Below are 25,375 nucleotides of genomic sequence, written 5' to 3'. Positions count from 1 at the left end.
TCCACAGTTGCAACAGAATAGAAAAATTATCATTGAATACATATTTTTTGCTACTCCAGTAGGTTGGAATTTCCAGTTTCCAGCAATAAATTGTGATCAAATAGTTACAAGAAACCTTTTTATTGCTGTGTGGTATCTCCGTCCAATTAACTTTTTGCGCTGATAAATTAACCTAATTGATTTTCAACGAGATTGCTTTTTATCAATAATGAGCGACCATGTAAAAAGGTAACCTCTACGAAGAGAAATTCAATAATAATAAGATATAGAAAGTGTTGAGCTATGTAACTAAATATATTATAAAGGTAATAATATAGCCAGTGACCGTGCTTAGCTTTGACGCATAAAATAAGTAGATAGGTTTCCTAAAGCATACTTTTTTGCATGCACTTGCAAAAACACCAATCAGTTATTTTCATCTACAATGACTGATCAAAATATGTTCTAATAATTCTTAACTTCAGTCCATTTGTATCGATTACCGACTAATTGAACTCAGTTACTGATCTAGCTACTGTAGTTATTATTTGAATGGTATCCGGTGGTAGGCACCATAGTTTCCATGTTCTTCCTACTTTCAAAAAGTGTATTCATGATACCTACTTTGAATAAAAATATATTTTTTATCCACACAGCAAGTTAGGCAGCAAGCTTTATTGTAGAAATCTGCTAGCGTCTGTCGACAGTTCTGACAGTTGAATATTTCATCTCAGGACTCAGGATTTCTCTATTTTGTCAATAAAGCCTGGAGCACTTCGGTTGTGATTTCGCCGAGGTTAAGCACAATGTAGCTATTTTTGCCGACCCTAGAGCCCGGGGCACTGAATATGAATGCAACTGTCACCGCGTACGCTGACGCGAGTGACATACACAATGGCTGGTGATGAACGGGCGCAAAAACCGCGTACGTGCCCCGACAGCGCTGAGTTATTGCTTCTTCATCCCGCGCACGTCCAGACCTCCATTGTGCCATCATCATCGAGCATCCGGTGGCCAAATGCACATTATGAGGTTAAATTTGCGAACAAACTGTCAATGTGAAGGTAGCTGGACTGTCCAAAATTCCTACGGATTTCATTGAAGCATTTCATAATCCGAAAATTTGCGGGGCTTTTGTCTGGATACTTCTCTTAATTCTTTTGTCTTTCTGATTAGCTTACTCAGCTAATTCAATTGGTTATATTGGAAATAAATATTTATTTATTTCTTTATCTGGTAAAGTTTATTTCAGGCCAACCGAGGAAAGTTCTGTCTTGAGAAGAACTAATTTTACTCTCTTAACAAAGTGTAATTCAATTCTTTAATTTCCACTGCTAATATCACTTGTACTATTATCTATTCTGTGCTACTATGAATAATATTTCAATATTATAATCAATTACTAATTAGCTGTCCAAAATTTGTCTATCTTATTACTATACTTTCTCTGGACAAAACTCATTAAACATGAATTACAGAGCTGAAATTCTAGTCAGATTTTTGCTGCAAAACGTAACAAAGAATGAAATTTCAAAGAAATTATTAAAATTATAGCAAGAATGATTGCGTCATCAAATATTTAATGTTCTTGTGAATTATCGACCAAAACCAACAAATTAAAATAACTCTGCTAGGTTATCATTAATATTAATTAATGATAACCTAGCAGAGTTATTTTAATTTGTTGGTTTTGGTCGAAACCAAAATTTGGAAACGGAATATTTTAAACGAAAATTGTTCTCTTTTCGAAATACCTGCTGAATTATGCAATCCAGTAATATATTGTTATATTCTAATTGCTACCATTTCGAGAGGAAAAAGAGGATGAAGCCTCTGATTGACGAAGGCTGTTCTCCGTTTACGGCGAGACAAAGGTATCGGCACAAACATCAGCCGTCGCTCGTCAAACGTCACTTTCGGACGACGAGAATGTCGAGACTCGAGACACACTGGTGGATTTTGTATAAGTAAAAAACTGCAATGTTCTATGATACTAATGTTCCTGCGACGCGACGTCATGGTCAGTACAAAGATAATGCATACTTCCATACTAATATTATAAATGCGAAAGTGTGTCTGTCCATCTGTCTGTCTGTTCGTTTGTCCGTCTGTTGGTCTGTCTGTTACCTCTTCACGCTCCAACCGCTGAACCGATTTTGCTGAAATTTGGCATGGATATACTTTGAGTCCCGGGAAAGGACATAGGACATTTCTGTCCCGGAAAAATGTACGGTTCCCGCACGGTTAAAGGAGTTTTGGCGCAACAGAGTTACGGGCGTCATCTAATACAAAATACTGCCAGCTGTTTACAACATGTCGTAGCTAGACGTACTTTTGCTTAGAATATCTTGTAAAATATTTTTGGGTGATAATCTGCTAAAGAAGTTAAGATTTTTGTACAGTAGAATGTCTTATGGTACCCCACAATTTTAATTATTCTATGTGGAGTTATTTCCAAGACTATTAACTACCCTAAAGATTACAACGCTTATAATCTTTGAGTAATCTTCTTAAACCTATCGTAAATTTAATACCCAGTTTTAAGAGTCTACAAATCCTATAATATGCTCAGCTTCGTTTTAAGCACTTATTACAATTAAAAGTAGTGGCAGTTAATATTTCCATGGCAGCATATATTTAAAATGAAACTTCACATTAAGTATTTTCAAGGAAATTATTTATTATGCACGAAATATTATTTAAGGTCAATCATAATTTTACGTGGGAGTAAATTATACGTGGGAGAGCCATGCTTCGGCACGAATGGGCCGGCTCGACCGGAGAAATACCACGTTCTCACAGAAAACCGGCGTGAAACAGCGCTTACGCTGTGTTTCGCCGAGTGAGTGAGTTTACCGGAGGCCAAATCCCCTACCCTATTCCCTTCCCTACCCTCCCCTATTCCCTTCCCTTCTTATCCCTACCCTCCCCTATTACCCTTATTCCCTCTTAAAAGGCCGGCAACGCACCTGCAGCTCTTCTGATGCTGCGAGTGTCCATGGGCGACGGAAGTTGCTTTCCATCAGGTGACCCGTTTGCTCGTTTGCCCCCTTATTTAATAAAAAAAATATATATTATTAAGTCTTGAGTTATGGATCATTTTGTATTTTGTATCATGACTCATTTTGTATTGTTTTTTCTGTTGCAGCATCACTAGATAGTAGAGAGGCAGCTGAAACAAACTGAAACTTCGATACGCCAAAAGAGTTGTATATTAAAAATACTAACAGGTATGCCGACAGAAGCTAAAACGTAGAAGCACGAGCAGACATCATTTCGCCGCTTGGTAGGTACATAGAGAGGGGACATTGATTCTTCTCCTACGTCGCTTCTTACAAAATATAATCTATTAGCTATTTTTAATTCAAAACCAGCCAGTGTGGTCAGGCCGATAGTGAGTGACAGTGACAGACGGCGCGCGGCGGAGACTAGACATGGTAATGGCCGCTTACCATATAATAACTCCGCCAGCAGCCGACTTTGTATGTCTGACTGTCTGATCCAGACACAATAAATGCCCGTCATCATTTATTATGTCTGGATTTTTGATTATAGGATTCCTAATACCAAAGTTTTGGGCTATTTAGTCTAAAACAGTTCTTAATAATAAATTTCTAGCTATAGTACTTTTAATCACTGTAGAGTGTAGACGAACCGACGAATACCAATTAAGTATATTTACTCTTTCTGCAAGGCAATTATTATCATCATAGAACGATGCCCTAGTTTCACTTTACATTTATATTTTTGTTTCTGCTAAAAATACAATCTCTAAGAATAATCTCTATGTCCCGAAGCTTTTAAATTTCAATTTGAACATGTTCATCACATCCGATATGGTCTAGTGGCTAGGATACCTGGCTCTCACCCAGGAGGCTCGGGTTCGATTCCCGGTATCGGAAGTCTTTTTTTATTTTTAAATAGGTGACATTACTAGAACATTCACAGAACACAATATAGTATTTTGTTCCTTCCATTCTTCTTATTCTTATCCTCCGCTTTATGGATACCTAGGATGTTTCTATGTCTACATTTTGCTCCTAGATTATATTTTATTAAACTAAACACACAAATTTATTAATTATTTTTACTACATTGTTAGGAAAAAGAATTCAATAATGGACGTTTATACAGGATTAAATTATTATATACGTTTATAAAGCAGCTCAAGTACAGCTAATACTTAAGATTTATAAAATACAAGCAAAATAACTTAAGTCGATTATGCCGGAGCTATTTTTATGGGCAATTAATGATATCAGCAACATAAATCGTGTTTATTTATTGTAATTGGCTGGTGTAATAATTAATATTTTATGATAAATAAGTTTCAACTCATAAATTATAGTAAGCTAGCTTTTTTTAAACATTAAATACGCTTTTGAATTGAAACTTTAGACTAGAAGTAGTGAATATACCCATACCAGCTTAGAATTTGATATTATGTGATGTAAAATAATAAAATAAACCAATAAAATAATAATAAACCTTTTAATATAGTTTCCTTAATTTAGTTTAATTCAAATACACTTTTATTACTTACATAATTAAAAAACAAACTAAAAGTACATCAAAATTGGATGATAATATATAAAGTTTCAAATCAACATAACATTCAACAAATATACATAAGCATTCGCTGTCTATCTAAAAAAACACGAACCAGTCTAAAAAACAAAAGGCGTTGAATTACTCTATTCCCTTAGACAGCGTTGAAAACGTCACACCCTTTTGTACATCAATATGGGTAGTCAATACTGTCCTATGTTGATCGCAGATTAGATGTGGTGTCACAAACTCACGACAGGGGTCCTTTGTGCCCGGCCCTTTCAATACACGCAATAAAATCGCTCGAGTGTGAATGGTACCTTTTCATATTTAAATACGAACATATTAATACGGTTGAGGGGATGTGGATCTTGGCGTATCGACTTACGATGAGAACACATGTTGTAGGACAAGACAAGTTAACAATATATTTAACCGTGTACCTACTTAATCCTGTGGAAAATGTAACTGTTGCAAAAGCATGTAGTAATAATCAAAGTTTGTTTACAATATTTAGATAGGAATTTAAATACATATTTATAAAATTATGCTTAATATTATCTATTTTTCATGCCAATCCAAGATTGTAGATGTTGTAAAAACATCTAAAACATAATTTAGTATAAGAGGTTGTAACACGTCGAATAAATCAAAAAGTGAAAAGATATAAAATATGAAAATTAATTTAGTAATATTTATGACAGGAACCATTAGCGCTAATGAAGGTGATATCTTAATAAAAACTAATAAATTATCGCGTATTATTTATAATGATCGTAACGACGAAGTTTAAATCTATCACGATTATGATTAAATGTGAATAGAAACTCGTAATGTGTAAGTGGATGATACTCAAGTTCTAGCTGTTGACCGGCGCCGCAGCGAATGCCAGTAATAATGTACTGACTTTAATTAAATTCGAGCAAAAATATACTCTATTTTGACGTAGCAAAGTGTGTGGGGCCAGCAGGAAAAAGTTTGTAAGGCGGTAAGCGGAGCCGACAGCCGTCAATCAGAAGCTAAAAACCGGTAGCCGCCGAGTCAGACATTAAAGAATAAAGAAGGTATAGAGAAACATTAATCAAAAAATTTTATGTCATGAAAGGGAACCGGTTATAAATAAAACGAGGTAACACTTGTTTTTATCGATGATTTGAAGTATTATATAGTAGTTTATTTATAATTTAAAACATTAACTATATTATGTACTTTATAATCATTTTTTATTTTTAGAGGTATCACTTATCAGGTAAGAAAGATGAAAGAAAAACTATCAAGTTTTGATTTTTATTACTTTACATACCTTTGACACTTACTGAAATATATTTTGCAATAAAACCTTTTTATGTAAACTATTCGAGAAATAAATCTCAACAATAATTTTATTTGACGTCGCACAGAGCACACTATATAGTTCGTTACACAAAACACCTTTACTTGTCGTTTCGTATAAATCACTTTTACGTTTACGTGCATGAGCCATAAACATTTCCTTGGACGGGGATATTATTTTTCATAAATTCGAAATGGATCGTAAACTTATAAATAGCGTGGAGCCTTTGATTCCTTATACGGAACATGTTCTGCCATAATTCAGGCGATCAAAAGTAACGGAAAGCATAAATCAATCAAACGAATGCTCCTAATCCGCGGTGAGTGCGGATTAAGACTTCACTCGATACAGCAGCGGACGCCTGTGATACTTCCAGACATGTTTGAACACAAGTATCATTAAATTATAAATATATTTATAAGCTCCGATTTTCTAAGATTGATTAATAGGTGCAATTAATATGAAATCAATTTTGGAATTTCTGGGAAAGGTAAATTCGAATTCTACTAATAAATCACAATGTCATCCTTCAACATTTTGTTTCGGACGATTTCGAAAACGAACAATTCATCCGATGTCGTGTTCGTTGAACACGGTGCAGCTTGTACTTCATCTGAAAATTGTAATACGAGAACTCCAAAGATTTCATTAGTCACCTCTAAAATTGTATTCATCGCAGGCGGCCTGACAATACGTAACGCCGAGCAAAACAAGAAGGTTTCAAATAAATTACTTCGGAGGGCAAACAAAAAACTCCTGCCACACCTCAAAGACAGAATACTCGTAACAATAACAGGGAATCCAAGAGTGGAGCATAAAGAAAATAATACGCCAGCGGCTCAAAGGGGCCGCTCTATGAAATCTGAGCGTTTACAACCCGGGATTAGACTTGCCATTGAGGTTTTTTTTGTTTCCTGCGTCAATTAGACCTTTATTTCGGATAGTTGTTAAGCTGTTAATGTCTTGTTATCGAGTTCGAAAAATTTATTGCATTACGTTCGGCCATAATTTATTTTTATGATTCATTCCTCTAATTTGAATGTTTCTTTTAATTTACGGTTAGGATTTTTATCAGATATGCTATCAAATGATTTACAGTATATTTCCCTTATTAGCTACCTCGTATTTCAGTTTTGATTATATTTTCCTTGAATTTAATATTTTGTCGAACTTGATTAGTCATTCCAGAATTTGCTCTGCTGAGGAGCAATACAACAAAATGTTATATAAACTTTTGTAGAAACTAAAAATTATAAGTTCCGATAGAAATTTATTTTTGGGTCTGTTTAGTTACAAATTTCATTATTTACACAGCTTATATTATAAGCGAAGGAAACGGGCGTTTGAATCTTCAACCTATATAGGTTGAACTCAGTCAGTTTGTTGAAACGCCCGTTTCCGGGAGTTTCAACAAACTGAGGTCTGAGGATAAGCCTTTATACAAATAGTTGTCACTGCAGGATTAGCAGCGACATTATTAAGCAGAAATACACACAATATCCTTTCTCTACCATCCTCATTAATAACCCTAACTTTAACAAAATAAAAAGAGTTAAAGAAGGCTATTTAACATCACGCTGTGACTTTTAGCACAGAATAGATAATAGTACAAGTACTTTTAGGAGCGAAGAAACAGAGGAAAATGTGGAAGAAACAAGGAAAATTATATGAAATACTAGAACAATTTTTATGTTCTTTGGCACACATGAACATAGGCTATTTTTTGCGGAAAAATGTGCGGTTTCCGTGAAATTCCTAATTTACGCGGGCAAAGCCGCGCGGACGGCGGAACATCTAGTATACTATAACAGCATTGCTTGATAACTCCCTCAATATTTCGTATTCATCATAACACGTCTTGTTTTCTCCTTGGTAAATAAATACGACCATTTATCAAGAACATATTTTTTATATTCATAACGAGTAATAAGGCATTTTTTCAAAAGAAAATTCATGGCTGGGTAATGTTAATAAAAATATAAATCATCTTAAAACGTTGAATAAACAAAAGAGATTGTTCAACCGGTCGCCTCAAGGTTTTGACTGGTGGAATTTATTAACAAAATTACTCAAAGACAATGAGGAATATTTAGGAGCGGGGAAGACAAATCGCCCGTTCTATTGTGTAAATAAACAGCACTTACGCTGTACGCGGAGGAAAAATTAATCTTAAAAGATGTTTTTACCATGTTATCCGGGTAAGAAATGTCACATATATAACATTATGACACAAAAAAGCTAAAAGTTAATGTATAAGATCAAAAATTGTTATAAATTGTAACAATAACAGTTTATAAGATAGCAGAAAGTTTCTTGAGATCTTGTAAGATTAGAAAAAAATCATCGGCAAAGAAGAAAACAATGATATTTTTGAATTTACACATCTATTTATTGCACTAATTAAACGTTACTCATCTCGAATCTGTTATATCATTATCAAAGTTATAAATTAGGTAGTCACTCAGAATAATAAATAAATTGATATGGCCACAGCTAAAATTGGAAGTGTAAATATAATGGCAATAAATTTCGTTAATGAAGATAAACATCGTTTTACTGGAATAGCCGTAAAAATTCCTACGGACGTTGTAATAAATATCAATTTAGAATTTTAACTAATATTGTTATTTAATGGTAATGTATGGGATATGTGACACTGTGACATAGTTCCTACGATTTGAGAAATTGCGTATTAAAATTGATGTATTATACTTGCAGACAAACAAAACTGACTGATTTGTAGAAGTTTTGAAGTCAAACCACTTAGGTAGGTAACTTTATTGTTGTAGGTTTTTATTTTCGTCAAATCGCGTACATATTTAATCAGTTAAAAGTATAGCAATTTTATCAAATTAAAGATGGTCATATTCATAAAAAATGTATCCAGAACGAAAATAATACATAATTATGTATTATGTGATATGTGTCAAGTACTTCTACCTTACGACCACAAAAATTCGTTGTTTAATTGACAGCCAGAACTCGGCTAATTATGCTTTGGTTATTAATGACTTGGAGAGAAATTAATAAAACAATCAATCAAACATGCCAGGGCCGCGGCGGTTACTTTTGGCGCAACCAGCCGGGCGACTCGAAATGTGCGCCCGAGCGGCTTGACGGTTCGCTCGAAGTCGGTCGTTACCGAATTTCCTACTTCGCCATTTTCATCTGTAACTCCTTTATCTTTAGGTCGAGTATCATAGGAAGGTTTTCCGGCACTTAGACTAGGGCTATCGTCGCCGCCGGTGAAACAACCCGATTTGCCACAGTTTAATCGACCGGTCAATAAAGTCGCGTCCAAGGTGAGAACGGCCGTATCAAAGGCGTTTCGTGAGGAGAAATTTTTATGTCCGCCTGTCATTTCACGCGCATTTAAAGTTAATTCGCACATATTTTATGCCCGCAATCCCGGCGCACCGCCTCGTACCCACCGCGATACCATAAAATTCATTACGGATAAATAAAATTCAGGATTCGCTTTTAAGAGTTTAATTTTATTGTACCATTATACCTTTTGCGTAATGCAAAAATAATGGCCGGTACGTTTTTATAGTTCACGTTCGTGAAATTGGAGAGTTGATAAGTTTCGCTAATTCCGTCGTAAAGCAGTAATTTTTCGGTCGAGATTCCATGTAATCAATTCGTGTGGGTTTCACAAGAAACAAAGTGCTTTTGGTAAATATTCCTTTTTTTAGAATCACCAACGACGACAGTTTGTAAAATAATATTTAAAAGCAAAGGATTTGAATTACTTAATAAATCTGCTGGTTGGTATTACGATTCACGCGCAATATTGAAGCCATTTGAAGCTACGTGTTCTCGCTGCATAACAAAGAAATTGCCCACATTTTCCACAATTCTTAGTATAAGCCCATAATCCAATTTCCCTTCATCAATTTGAGGAAGCAATCTGCTTTCAGATTCCCGATTAATATTCAATTTTTTGAAATAGAATCGCTTTAAGCCGCAACCGGAATTTTGATGCGGATTCATTATTCGACCTCTTCTTTCCTCGATATCATCGTATAACTTAATAATGATCGAAATTGCTTTAGTTGAAAAAATGTTTGTCATTGTTTGCTCAGACGGTTCTGTTACATTGTAGCATTATATTATTTTCGTATAAGGAAAAGATTTAGGGCTTGTTTCACCACTTTCTGATAAAGTGCCGAATAGGCTATTCACAACTGTTTTGACAGATTCTCCATACTTGATCTGTCAAGTTCAGTGGTGAAAAGCCCATTCGGCACTTATCAGGCAGTTGTGAAACAGGCCGTCACTATTATTTTTTCTAACTACAGCTACAGTTGTTTGGTTTAATCTGTTGTGATTTATAATACTTAGGCGTTGCTAGTATCAAATTATTAAGGAAAAACACGAACCTAACCTAACTAGGTAAAACCATCAAATTATCATAACTAATGTTAGTTGTAATTGAATATTGTAATTAAGCTGCTGTTTTTTGTATAAATTGCTGTTGTGGTAATTTCCTAAATCGTTAAATTTTAATTTCAAGCTGCTTCATAATGTATTAAGTATAACATTCAATTCAAGTTTCTCAGGCTTACAGGCATTTACACTTTTTTTCTTTTTCTAATTCAGATTGATCAGGGAGGGGTGAGCCAAAATCTTTTCGTTTTCGCTTCGTTATAGAATCGTCGATGAAAATGTATAGAATTGACATAAGAACGAGTCGAACGTCAATGTCAATTCCATACATTTTCATCGGCTATTCTATCACGAAGCGAAAATGAAAAGATTTTGGCTCACCACCCAGTAGTCTTTTTCGATGATCCAGGGAAATCTCCCTGGACGAATTTTTTTCTATCACCCAATTCGTCTCTCGGTGGAAGTGTCGACGGCCCACTTGCCCACTTCGCCACCACTCCGCTATCGGCGACAGGACACATAAACAAGCTAATGGATATTTTATGCACGAGACGGCCATTTTGTTGTAAATTAAATAGTTAAGTCGGACCCGAGATAACGGTGGGGTGATTTCAGATGTTTTAAATATTCTAATGTCCATAAATACGTCGTTCGATCGCCGGCGTAAATAATTTATTTAAATAATATCACCAATAAATATCGCTTAAATTATACTCGATGTGTTTCCGTGTATATTACCATAAAATATATTATGTACGATAATTGCAAATGAGTTATTTAGTTGAAATTTATTGAAATATAACCATTTCGTCGATAAGACAATGATATATTGCAAATAAGGATAAACTTAAATGGACATTATTGGCCGTGCAACTTATATATCGGTCATTTCAACATTTACTGATCGAGTTCTGATGTTGGCGGACAAGTTGACTCAGAGTCATCGCTGTATTATAAATTTAGCATATCTGTATGTCATCATAATCTAAGTAAATTATAATCAAATTTAAATAATCTTGCAATTAATATAATCTCCAAATTAAGTCTAATCTCCAAAATCACTAATACTATTTTACTGTTTGTTATACTTATTATATGTTAAATTAAAGTTCCTTTAATAAAAAGGCAGAACAACCAATGAGGTACTTTTTTTACTTACTTTGCTCTATCTCATATAGTAAAGCAATTTAAAAAATAAGCTATTGAAGCGACCAAAATTAAATCACATAATATAACAAGTTTTAGTAGGTATACAGTATAGAATAGAGATTTTATAAATATATAAATATTTCATGGCACATAAAGCTTTTTGTTTCCAACAGTAAACCAAGACAGACATAAAAGCGGTGACAGGTCAAATAAAGATTAACTCGTGGACGTTACTCACTTCGTAGATAAAACTAAATTTATCAGACAGAGTGAACGACATAATTTATTTGGCATTAAATTCAACGTTAGTGAAAAAACTGTGGGATTAAAAGGATGTAAAACGACTAGGAAACAAAAGACAAAGTTACCTAAGTCTAATTGTAAATGTAAAAATGAGATAGAAAAAGGGTGAACCGTAATAATTCGTGCCTAATGGTAGTCATTACATTAAGAGGAGTCCACACTGCCCTTTTTTCCATACAAACGTTGTCCCCTGTTTCCTCCCTGGATAATGCTAGTAGAGTTATAATTTTTTTCCTAAATATCTACGGCCACTAATACGATGTCCCTATGTTTTCTTTTTTTTCATAATTTAATTATTAAATAAGATATGAACGTTCAAAAACCCAAAAAAATGGCCAGATTTTCCGCTGTGTTCAAACGTCCAGAAAACAGATTTGGCTAGATTATACAAAAAAAGCAAAACATAGGAACACAGCTCAAGCCTTTTTTTAATCTTTAATGAAAAAAGTACTTAAATCGGTTAAGTTTTGGAGAAGGAATCAGGGGACAACGAATCGTTGATTTTCTGGATTTTCTGCAGTTGTCTCTATCGCGTTCTGCGGTATAGGCTTGAGGTAAGGGAGACAGCTATAGATATTACACGTACTTTTTTTTCATTTCTCTAGCCCCTGTTGTATCCTCTTAAGGAACAAAAAAAGAGAGTTAATAGCTCTAATTAATTACACATCGTATATAACTGACTATTAATCAAGCGAATGTGCTCCTTTATTTAGTTTAGACACGAAAGAGTAAACTTAATGACCTAGTAAGGAAGTTTTAATTGCTGAATTATTTGTAAATGAATTTACAATGTAGCATACGATATACACACTAAAATTTATAAAGAAAAGAAAGGTTAAACGTCCAATGAATCAAAATTTGTATCTAATAATAAATTATCTGTGGTTTATAGCTCGATTTCTTGAAATTTCCCGAGTATAGGTAATAAAAGATAAATAAATAACAAGTAAATCCCTAAGACTGTAAAATTATAATTACAGAATTTTAAATTCAGATTTACATTTTTTAAATCCATAAAATTTAAAATACAAATTATTTGGAAACATTTAAATTACCACTCTAGTAGTCGACCTCCAAAATGAAACTACCGCCCGAACAAATTAGACCTTAGCACCTGCCGTCCGAGTGGCTTTGTTTAATTAATTTTTATTTCATTAAACGTGATTTATTTTACTTAAAAACTTTAAATTGCTGTAAATTTTACACGATACGACAAAATAAATACACGTACAACAACGAACGAAAATATTTTAAAAATTAAAATTAACATCGAAATTAAAACAAAATGCCAAGTTAATAAAATTAATTCTAAATATTTATCGTCTTAAAATGTATATTAAAAATATTTATAGCGCAATAACTTTTATTTATTGAATCGTAATTCTGGCTAATATGCATGCGAGTGCTGGTTTTTCATGCTTTTATCGTGGTTAATGCAAAGAGATTGTTTTTATTGCTATTCGAAGAAAGTGTAACGTAAATACTCCTTTGGCTACCTGTTTTGGATTTTATTTTTATTACTTGCATACGTAATACGTAGACGGTATAGGGTTTCTCTCCTTTAGGCTTTTCTACGTAAATTGCCGACTATGTTTGTTCAGCTTTAACATTTCCCTAAATATTTATCACTTCCATAGTTAAAGTTGACTTGTGCGACAAGTGTAAAACATAATTTGTACAATTAACTATAAATTATAATAATATTTACGCGAGGTATAACAGCTGTAGCTCTACCATGAGTTCAAAGCTATAGTATTTAATATTAAATATTAATTTTATATAAATTTTATCGATACTCGATACCGTAAATTTTTAGTATGGCAAATTTTACAGCGCCTCTAGCGGTCACTTGCGGAACTAAAATCGCCATACTAAGTATTTACGAAGTCGGTATCGAGTATCGACAAATACTTTAGCTTTAAACTCATGGTAGAGCTACTATTCAAGTTCCGCAAGTCTTCGGCATGTGACTTTTACAATAGTCCACTCCAGACTCCAGAGAGAGACAAGCAGACCTTCGGAAGTAATTCGCTATAAAAATATTTAATATATTCCTTCAAGGTTGATTCCTATAATTTCTAAATGCTTCATGTCTAAGTATTTAGGTTGGTGAATAACGAATGACAATGCATTATGCATTACAACCTCAACATGCAATTAAGGGTTGATTAATTAAGAAAACATCAGAAGTGACACAACGCGGTCGGATTCAATCCGCGCGATATCCAGGCTACAAATTAATCCATCACCGGCTAATCCGCTCGGACGCGGCGGGCGCGGCTGTCAACCGAGCTGTCACACGAGCTGTCACCCGCGCCGTCACCCGCGCTGTCACCCACCTGTCACCTGTCACACGTGACGCACGAATGCACCCGTGTCACATCTTTTTACTTCATTATGCTGAAATTAGTAGTGTACCGACATCTGAATTTTATGAAATTTTCGATGATTTCGATGAAATTCAGTAGGTATTAACATTAAAATTAATAAGAATATTTAAGGTCTATCAAAATTCACGACGAATGAATTAAATGCAATTTTTAAAATTACCATTAGCAGAAATAAGACTGCATGCGGTTTTCCGTTTTAAAATAGTGTAGTTTAATATATTATGCAATGCAATATATAATATGTATTAACCTTAATTTTTATTTTTTAACTTAATTTCAGCTTTCGATCTTCTTACTAAGCCATTTCAGTAACAATATTATTATGTAAAAAAATATAATGAAATAACAATTTAAACAACGTATAATAAACAAAAAAAATTTAAACACCTCATTATTCTCATTACTCCATTATATTTAACCTTTATCAACTCTTCATACGCCCCTATTTACTCGTGTGATGGATTAAGCTTTTATTATCTCGTCGGTCGTCACGCTACGTAATGTGACGTAATCCGCGCGCCGCAATGTGTCAACTGTCAAGTGGACAGCGACATGTGACGTCAGTTGTCACTAGGGCTGTAGTGTGCGCCCGGCTTTATAATTTAGTTAGATTTTGGTGTGGTGATGTTTGGTAGTAAATTAATTGCAATAGGCGATGGCTATTGGCAAACTCACTATGTAATGAATAGTCTAATTATGAACACGTATTCTGTTTATAAGGTGAAATTAGGATTTAACTTACTAACAACCGTAAGAATTTGCTTTACATCAGCAACCAACGTTTTAACATTTTTCCTGGCGAAAATGACACTGATCGCTCTGACTAGATGTACCACAATAAAGCAATTTGTAATAATAATGAATTAATTAAATATTATTATCCTATCCTTCTGTCTATATTCTATTAACTATTATAATATTAATTTTATAACAAAGTAATCGTAAAAATATTATATTGTAGATTGTCGAGGCCAGCCCTACTGCAGTTGACAGCGAGCCGACGGCCGCTGGCAGGCGGCTTGTGGAGATCTTTTGTGTTGTAATGGATTAAGCGTACTTGATCTCCCTGACAAAATTACACTATTCAGAATAATATTACTTATTATAAATAAAAATTTATAGCTTTAAAATAAGTAAAATAATTTAGGATGTCAGAAAGTTAATATTTACTTAAATTAACTTTGAAATAACTCTATGAATACATTTTATTGAGATTCTTAGATGCGTAAGTATATTAATATTTACTTCAAAATTACTTTATTTCACTCTGATTTGGACGCACTCATTTCGAGTGATGAAGTAGGCTTTGCTTGGTTAGAGAAATAGCTAGTACCAAAAAGCAAACGTTTTAAATTAAAACATTGCGACGCGACATTGGTCCCTACGTATAAGAGGTCATGTCCAAAATAGCAAAATTTTTTTTAGTTAATTTGTGGCTAATATTATGTCAACATAAAATGTGACAGTGATGAATTTGTAAACATGACATTAATATTTGATTTGACCTTTGGGTTTAATTAAAACTGTCTGATTGTGTATTCCTAAACAGCTCAATAATGGAACATATTACTTTTGTTAATAGCAAACATTGCTTACTAAAATTTGGTTACAAAGTAAGTACTAACATAGAAATAATATCCGGTCATATTATATAAACTTGAAATATAAACATTATATTTAAGTAAGAAATAATATAATTATTATAAGTAATAAAAGAATTTAATGATATTAAAACCAATGTCTTAATATGAACAGATTTAACGTCGCTCATTAATTAAAATTAATTCCTATTGCCCTATTTGTAACAGTTCGTTTCACGTTCATTTACCTAATAAACACATTTACATAATATTACTAAGTTATTTAGAATTGTGAAATATGGAAATTGATTATGTGGTACTTATTTAAACATAATATTTATTGATAAACAAGTACGCAGCTCTTCTTATTTTTTTAATGAAATAAGGGGGCAAACGAGCAAACGGGTCACCTGATGGAAAGCAACTTCCGTCGCCCATGGACACTCGCAGCATCAGAAGAGCTGCAGGTGCGTTGCCGGCCTTTTAAGAGGGAATAGGGTAATAGGGGAGGGTAGGGATGGGAAGAGAAGGGAAGGGAATAGGGTAGGGGATTGGGCCTTCGGTAAACTCACTCACTCGGCGAAACACAGCGCAAGCGCTGTTTCACGCCGGTTTTCTGTGAGAATGTGGTATTTCTGCGATCGAGCCGGCCCATTCGTGCCAAAGCATAGCTCTCCCACGTATATTATGCGTGTCCCAAATATAGTAGGTATATGTATCTTATGCCGTCATGACGTTAAAAAAGTTAAAACCCTTAGCAAAGATGCTTTCGTCAATTTAACTATCGGAGTACGATATCAAAAATGTGTGAGATTTGACAATAGGCGTCGGAAATGGCATGTCACATAGCGAAGTCCTGGGTTAAACTAAAATCAAGATGTGCGGGGCACTTTTAATAAGAATGTCTGTAGTGAATAATAAGTAATACAAACGAAGGCCTATTGACTAGGGCCTATTGCTTTAAACTATTATATATTACTACTAGGTACTAAGTACTAACTATAGACTAGCGTCAGAAACTGTTTCATTAACATGTTCGGCAATATTCTATTTTACCAAGTCGGTCCACTGCGGTAGAAGCGTTAAATATGAAAACACTTTTAAAACCCCAAACACTGTAACCACTAACCACTAAGCTAAAATCCTCTAAGAAACAATGCGAAACAATTACCATTAAAATCTGCACACTCGCGCTTGGCAATAACAATAAATTACGGTAATTTGAATGGATGTTTGTTAACGTTTCTTTGTTGTCGCAGTTAAGTAATATGTTAGTTAACATCAGTATGCACTTCAAAAACAGCCATTTGTTTCTTCGTTCATGACTCATTACGCGAGGTGTAGATAACTTCTGCGGAAGAGATTGCAAATATTATCTCATGTAGTCGAAACCCTCATGATGTTTCATGGCAGTAGCTCTGCAGCAGAACAATAGAAGTACTGACAGATTTTAGTGACATCTATATATTAATACGTGAGCCAAAAACTTTGATCCCTTTTGACGAAAAATGAGGAAACGTAGGAGAATGAAATTTTGCACAGTGATAGTTTATATTATGGTGAAGGAGTGCATCGAGCTAATATTATTTTGAAATTATGCTTTTATCATACATTTTTTTAACAAATTAAACATTACACACACTAAAACACACACACTAGGAAAAATGACAGATTTTTGAGTGACAAGCCTATAGTCTATACATACGAATTATACTCTTTTATTTATGGTTGAAGTCTGTTGACAACAAGGTTACAAATTGAAAATGAATTATAATTTTTTGTTATTGAATCTTAGAATTTAGATACTACTAGACAATGCTTACACGGCCAGTCCGAGATCAGCTGAGTCCCAGTGACAACAGGTGAAAAAATATGATAAAGTCAATATTCTTTTACAAAACATAGTCCTAATGTCGTTGAAACTAATCTCTAGTAGTAATAGATTTCCTTCCTCAATCTGTAAGTTTGTCTATAGGCACATAATATAATATTATATTAGTAGTACCAACTGTAGGTACCAAATCTATACTAATATTATAAATGCGAAAGTATCTCTGTCTGTCTGTCTGTCTGTCTCGCTTTCACGCCAAAACTACTGAACCGATTGCAATGAAATTTTGTACACAGTTATTCTAGAGTCTGAGAAAGGACATAGGCTACATTTTGATGTGGGAAAATATCTTATTTCCATGAAAATATCGATGAAAATTACTTCGCATTGCGCGTGGCCAGCGCTCATCCCGGGGGTCCTGGGTTCGAGTCCCGCAGGCGGAACAAAAAGTTTTCAATGTTCCTGGGTCTTGGATGTGTATTAAAATAATATTTCAAAAATCTTAAATATATTTTATGTATAATATTATAAAAAATCCAGAAATATATCGACGCGATGCAATGAACATTTTAGTTCTAATACGATTCAACAGATGGCGCTTTTTTTTTTCTTCGTTGTAACATAGAACTAATCATACTTATTAGTTATTATGTTTTTGTTTATAGTTTTTAATACGTTAGAATATTATGTTTAATAATATTATCACTTGCTATAATAATAATCAATCTATCTGATCTTATAGAACTCCTACTGCATTTCTAAGGAGTTCGAGTGTGTTGTGTTGGCCTATATTCCATCCAGAAAATATTTTTACATTTTAATTCTAATATATGAAAACAGATGGCGCTTTATTTTTACTTCATTATTATAACAGAACTAATCATACCTACTTTATTATATATTATTGTTTTTATTCATAACTAGCTGTTGCCCGCGACTTCGTCCGCGTGGACTTTAGTTTATAGCGCGCGGTGTCAACAAAATTTGTGTCAAATTTAAAAACTTTTTAAAACCCTGGTAAGTGGTACCCCTCTTAGGGCCGCGCAGCGCGCTACACCGGAATGGCAGCGCTGAAAGTGCTCGCCTCGCCGCTGCCATTCCGGTGTAGCGCGGCCCTTAATTAATCAAAATACCCAAAAACAGCTGTGCAGTGTGCACATAATCTGTACTAATATTATGAATGCGAAAGTATCTCTGTCTGTCTGTCTGTCTGTCAGTCTCGCTTTCACGCCAAACGCCAAAACTACCGAACCGATTGTAATGAAATTTTGTATACTGATAGTCTAAAGCCTGAGAAAGGACATAGGCTACTTTTTTACTGGAAAAAAGGGTTGTAAGGGTCGTAAATTTGTTCAAAAAATTCATAATAGATGGCGCCGTGCGTCTTCTACATCGCGCTGACGCTTGCTCAAAAATCTTTCTATAAGAGGTGGTATCATCTTACATTTAAGTCTCGATTTTTTTCGATTGTTATATCTATTCTACGGTATTAAATAACTCAGTACTTTATCTGTGCAGGCAGTGACGTAACCTTAAGACCAAATTTCACCAACGACTGTTAAAGTTAATGCTCGAATTAGTATCACGTTAGCTGTTTTGTTTTTCATATGAATGAAAGAGAAGACAGGATATTTTAACAAGCTGTTAACACTAACAGACGTTGGTGAAATTGGGGCTAAACCTATCAATGATAAATAGTTTATGGGTAAAGTTGTGTAATTGGGGGGCTAAATAAGCTTTAAAATTTGGCATAATATATAAAGTTTAAAATACAAAAATGAAGTACTTATTGTTTGCACACTGCACAGCTGTATTGATTTAAGGGGTACCAGGGTTTTTTTATAAAAGCTTTTGACACCAATTTTGTTGACATCGCGCGCTATAAACTGAAGTCCACGCGGACGAAGTCGCGGGCAACAGCTAGTACCAATATATAGAGAAATGCTTTTTTGGTGGACATGCCAAGCGCACTGGTAGAGGAAATAATTTTGATAAAATTATCGTACAGTTTTTTACCTTTTTACCTTTACTAAATCACTATGCTACCCAATATTATGTATCTGTCGCAGCCAACTGGTTTAAATAGCCGTACAATCAAACAGCTAGCCCTTTTACTGAACAACGCCATTCAATTACACGGCTATACGTCGTTTAGCCGACTTGTTGACTGCAACGTTCAACACTACAGCTAGATGACTTAGCCAACTGGTTAAATGGTAAATTAACTAAGGTGACCATTAGTTTAGTGCTATTATTACACAAGCGTAAAGACAGTGCGCCAAGCAACCACTTGTTTGCGATGGATGGTATCAATTTCTCTCATCTTTGATATAATGTGTGAGTCTAGTAGGAGTGGTTATAATGCTACCAATATAATATTATAGTGTTACATACATTATTTGTCTTCATTTATTCTCAGATAAGTGAAAACGTACACGTAGATGCATTTTTACTGTATTCTAAAGGCGAGATCAATCGAGAGACAAGGCACTTCACATTCTAATATAAAATAAATAAAAAGCCTTTTATTTCTTGCTATGATACAAATGTGATAGAGCTAATGTTATAGTAAAAGTTTACAAAAAAGTGGTAATAAAATATAATAATTACTATAAAATATCTACTCCTAATTTACTTGCTACTATTAACTAACTATACTACTATAATACTACTTTACTGTTAATTACTTAATTATTAATGTTAATGTAAGTTTTTTTCCTGTGCAAGAACCCCTCTCAGTTGAAGGTGCAGGCCTCCTCTAAAGAATTCCATTTTTCTCTACCTCGAGCAACTGTTGGCCAGGAGCGGCCGGCTATTTTTAAAATTTCATCCTCCCATCTCGCATGTGGTCTGCCTTGGAGACGTTTACCATACGGGCCAGCCCATTTAGTTATCCTGCTAGTCCATCGGTCGTCCTCTAGCCTCGCTACGTGTCCTGCCCACTTCCATTTTAATTTTCTAGCGTAGGTTAAGGCATCTTCCGCTTTTGTTATTTTCCTTATGTTGGAGTGGCGGATTTTTTGTATTTTCTGATGTTGAGCATACTTCTTTCTATGCTGCGTTGGCAGCTGGTGGTAATCTTGTTTTTAATTTTATTAGAGAATTTCCAAGTCGCATAGGTCAGGCAGGGTAGGAGGCAGGTATTCATCGCTTTTGTTTATATACTTATGGACAAGTTGCTTTTAAATATCTCGCTAAGCGACCAGTATATTTTGTTCCACGTATCTTGCGCTTTTCGCTCTACTTCTATTTCGTTTAGTTTTCTGTCGAATCCAATTAGTTTCTTAGGTATGTGTACGTATCAGTGTATTGTAGAGTTTTGTTGTCTATTGATATATTTCTGTATTTTAAGCTGTTTGTCATGATCATTGTTTTTGTTAAATTCATTTCTAGCCTCACGTGTTTGCTAGCCGTGTTTAAGGAGTCGATCAAGGATTGGAGTTGTGTTCTCGTTTCCAATAACAGAACCAAGTCATCTGCAAAACGCAGGTGACAAATAATTCCCTTTGATGTTGAGTCCCATTTATTCCCATTTTAAATTCTTTATTATTGATTCTAGGACCGATATAAATAATTTTGGTGATAGGGGTCTTCCTGTCTTGTCCTGTCCCAACTTTATTCTCGCTACGCTATTCTTATAAATATTTTTGCTTAATCTATATATTATATAAAAATGGATTTTCAATTGTGTTAGTAACGCTAAAACTCGGATACGGCTAAACGGATTGGGCTACTTTTAGTCTTAAAATATTCGTAGAAGTCCAGGGAAGGTTTTAAAGTGACACGAAGTTCACCGGGACAGCTAGTTTTATATATTTTGGGTTGACTTCCTGGTCCTGTAGAGCGGCCCATATTCTAGAGCGTGCTACAGTTTCCATTACTTCCATAGAAATGAATGCGGTCTGACTCCTAGAATATTGTCTAGTATTTCGCGGCGAGAGCACAGTAAAGAGGCAAGAGAACACTACGCGGCAGCGTCGCGACGCAGCACTTCATGTGCCATAGAATTTAATGCAGTCTCACTTCCTATAATATTTTCTGGTCTACCGCGAGCTCTGCGCGTCGCGTACCCTGTGGTGACCGCGGCTGTCGCCGTGGCCCGTGAGTGATGGCGTGCCGCGCCGACGTTAGCACCTGATTTATTACTTCCGACCCCCGCTCCCCCCCTGCATGACGTGAATACTCCCCGTCATACCCCTCTGCCGCCCAGATAAATTGACAGGTTACTTACAGTACTGAGATTCGCTGGCTAGGATTTTGGAATTGAAAGTCTTGCTAGGGTTTTGGAATTGAAAGTCTTTCTAAAACCCTAGCCATCGATTTGTTGACGTACTTGACGTACGTCGTGGTCATATTGTACCGTCAAAAACCACTTTTCAAATGTATTTCTTAGTCATACTGTTAAAAAGTGGTAAGCTATTTATTCTGTCTTCCATGGTATGTGCAATATTAAGGTATCCTTAACTATTTAAAATTGTAGGCACAGGCGTTTGAAATTACTTTTATACTTCTATTATCATATTTGGTTTTTAGACATTAATAGACCTATCTCTTTGTCTTATCATTATCCCTTTTTACTAAAGAAGTGGTTTCCTATTCCTTTCGACTTATATTCGACGTTATCCACCCACGCGTGCATCTTGACAGTTGACAGCTGAATGGCGTTATTAAATGTACGACTACCCGCAGACAGACTATTACTAAGTTACTTAAACAATCGAGTAACTCAAAATCGTTCAGTGCAGATATACAAGTTTAACGCGCATGCGACGTGATTGTTTTGCTACTCCAAATTATCTGAAATCACGCTTATATTGTGTGCGTGTGCCCTACTCGAGTAATTAGAGACGAAACAAAAATATAACAGAGGGCCTAGACAAGCGGCAAGCGATTACCGTAAACGCCAACGCCAACGCCACAAAATGTATGGGATTTGACATTAGTATTCGCTAGCGAAGCGATGACTTAATATGTCAAATCGCATACATTTTATTTATTTATTTATTTATGCTTTTTGCACAATGTTGGTACATAGGCGGACTTAATGCCAGATGGCATTCTCTACCAGTCAACCTTTAGGTGTCCAGAAACAAAATTGTGTAGGTGCCAATAGTGCGAAAGGATGAAGAAAATAAATAAAATAAATGAAGAGTAATCTAATTATAACTTAAGTCATAAGCAAACATTATACCTTATCGAGTGAGACTATTCTACTAAATACTATAATAATATATATAATACATAATCTATTAATACAAAATATTATTTATTATTTTTACATAACATATCAAAAGTATTTTATATAATTTAAAAATACTAGTACATATTATATATTATTTATGTATATACTTATATACTTAAATAATAATATATAAGTAAGTATATTATATATATTTTATAAAATAATAATAATAATATATAAAAACTATCATAGATTACAATAATTATTTAATACTTTCCTGCCAATTGCTTCAAATAAAACTCACGCACTTTGCGCTTAAATGTGTCCCTGGTTTTAGTTAGCCTGATTTCACGAGGAAGAGAATTCCAGAGAATAATAGCCTGTACATTCAGACGAGTGGATGATGTCTGATCTATGAGAAGGGCAAGAAAGGAGTGCATTGTTAGAGGATCGAAGGGATTTATCATGAGTACTGGAACGGTATTGGAAAAGGGGGATTAGGTATTTAGAAGCATTAGGATGATGCAACAAGGAGTAAAGCATACACAAGGCCCTAGTAGAGCGGCGCTGTCGTATTGGTAGCCAGTGAAGTTTAGAACGAAAGGTAGAGACATGATCGAATTTGCGTAGATTGAAAATAAATCTTAAACAGTTATTGAGTAGGCGATCAAGTTTATTAAGTTTGTCAGCGTTTAGGTCGAAATAGCACACATCACCGTAGTCAATGATGGGAAGGATAAGTGACTGGACGAGCATTAACTTGACTGAAGAAGGAAGGAAGTTTTTAAACCGATAGAAGGATCGCAGGATACCAGTGACTTTGCGAGAGACGTGTGAGATTTGAGCCTGCCAAGTTAAGGTCGAATCAATGTATAATCCAAGGTCCTTGACGTTCGAACTAAATGGAATGACACAATTATTATAGATTACTGGTGGAACGGCACTGTGATCAACCTTGCTTAAATTTCTAACACTACCTAATAAAATGGCTTGGCACTTAGCTGGATTCACTGTTAGGCCAAACTTACTACACCATTCTCTAATAGCATCAAGATCTCGATTTATTATGTCATCAAGTTCGGCTTGACTATATACTTGAAGATCATCAGCAAACAGATGATACGCACTGCGAATACGTACATTACGTACATTTTGTTAAAGTTTACGACAATTTCTTGCCACTTGTCTACTAGGGTAGAACAGAACAAATTTTTTTTATTTTTTATTTTTTTTTATGAAATAAGGGGGCAAACGAGCAAACGGGTCACCTGATGGAAAGCAACTTCCGTCGCCCATGGACACTCGCAGCATCAGAAGAGCTGCAGGTGCGTTGCCGGCCTTCTAAAGGGTAATAGGGTAGGGTAGGGAAGGGAATAGGGAAGGGTACGGAAGGGAATAGGGGTGGGTACGGAAGGGAATAGGGAAGGGTACGGAAGGAAATAGGGGAGGGTAGGGAAAGGAAAAGGGTAGGGGATTGGGCCTCCGGTAAACTCACTTACTCGGCGAAACACAGCGGAAGCGCTGTTTCACGCCGGTTTTCTGTGAGGACGTGGTATCTCTCCGGTCGAGCCGGCCCATTCGTGCCGAAGCATGGCTCTCCCATTTACATTCATTTAACAGAGACGGAGTCATCATTTAACAGAGACGGAGTCAAACTTTAAAAATGTTGACATTTTAATAAAATGCAGTTGCGTGCCTTGCCGTTTAGAATCTATGGTTACATAAGTACTTAAGTATGATGAAAATGGTAGTATAGTTTTTAATTGTCATATGACTTCTGCTACTTTTCATGGCAAGATAACCTCATTAGTAGCAATAAGCATGTTATTATAGTCAGACAGTACAAGTGGAGTATAAAATGTACTAGAAATTAGAATGTTAATTTTTGGAATATCTAAAATTCTACATTTAATGTAAAAATTATGGTATCCAGATAAAACCTACTTTTAGCAATATTTAAATTAGGTAATTAAACAACGCAACATAAAAATAACGTTAAATAATGTCACATAAATAATGTAGATAAAACAATATTAAACACATTAGATACTTGTAAGTAGGATTACACAATATTAAAATACATAATAATATATTATAATTATAGACAATTTTTACAAAAATACCTTACTTAGATGTTACAATGTTACTTATTGAACTTAATATACTAGTCACAATCTTACTAGTACAGGTTAGATTTTTTTTAATTACTAGCAAGCTCATTTTTCGTGAGTAGCTTCATTTTGATAAGACGAACAACAATTTTCTTGGCGAAAAATCTCGAAAGTGCTAGCTAACAGTGATAGAAAGGATTTAATATTTCGATTTGATGGTCCTAAACAATAATGGTCAATAAACAAAAAATCTGCTAGTTTTAGGGTTTCGTAGTCAACGAGGACTTGTTGATTACAGTGTTAAATTCGCAATAAAAAAATTATTATGGTTATGTTATGTAACTCTACAGTTTAATGTAGAGTTGCGTATATTCGTACTGCATGAGATGATATTTCTTCGTATATGTAATATGATAAACATTTTTTTATCTAAACGTATTTATATAATGGAGATCAAATTAAAAAAGGTTTTAATTTGATTGAAAACGTAAGGACGTTATTTTTTAAATAAAAATTTCATCACAACATTCATTTATATACGTAGTACTTACAACTCAGTGTTGCAAAGGTATATTAATTA

At 34.6% G+C, this 25,375-nt stretch overlaps 1 non-coding gene across 1 annotated transcript; it reads left to right on the top strand.

Annotated features, from left to right (window-relative positions):
* The first annotated feature begins 3,809 nt into the window (after positions 1–3,809).
* Trnae-cuc lies at positions 3,810–3,881 on the top strand. Its single transcript has one exon. It is a non-coding gene; the product is annotated as a tRNA-Glu (tRNA).
* Positions 3,882–25,375: the final 21,494 nt, after the last annotated feature.

This window comes from Aricia agestis, chromosome 5 (genome assembly GCF_905147365.1).
Source record: "Aricia agestis chromosome 5, ilAriAges1.1, whole genome shotgun sequence".
Classification (NCBI taxonomy): domain Eukaryota; kingdom Metazoa; phylum Arthropoda; class Insecta; order Lepidoptera; family Lycaenidae; genus Aricia; species Aricia agestis.
The sequence above is the reverse complement of the archived record's forward strand: the minus strand, read 5'-3'. Positions and strand labels throughout refer to the sequence as shown.